The sequence below is a fragment of the Penaeus monodon genome, chromosome 29 (genome assembly GCF_015228065.2).
Source record: "Penaeus monodon isolate SGIC_2016 chromosome 29, NSTDA_Pmon_1, whole genome shotgun sequence".
Taxonomy (NCBI): Eukaryota; Metazoa; Arthropoda; class Malacostraca; order Decapoda; family Penaeidae; genus Penaeus; species Penaeus monodon.
In genome coordinates, this window is record NC_051414.1 from 37,386,664 (window position 1) to 37,386,872 (window position 209).

A 209-nucleotide genomic window follows, 5' to 3' on the forward strand; every position below is an offset into this window, starting at 1 on the left:
TTTGGCACAAGCTTCCATGCCTTTAATTTTACGGCAAAGACCAACATGCTTCCATTACGTAATATCCTGGGAATATGAAGCTTGTAAAACCTCCATGGTAATTTATCGTCAAAAAAGGAATCGCTCTAATAAAAGAAATACAAGTACAGGTTTGTTCGCACGGGGCCATGAGAAATGCTTGATAAATCGCTACTTTCATGTTGATTTGC

General features: G+C 38.3%; 1 protein-coding gene across 1 annotated transcript in view; it reads right to left on the reverse strand.

Annotated features, from left to right (window-relative positions):
• The window catches only part of LOC119592226 (acyl-coenzyme A thioesterase 1-like), a gene marked incomplete in the record, with an annotated part of 37,922 nt that overhangs the window by 37,176 nt on the left and 537 nt on the right, over nucleotides 1-209 (reverse strand).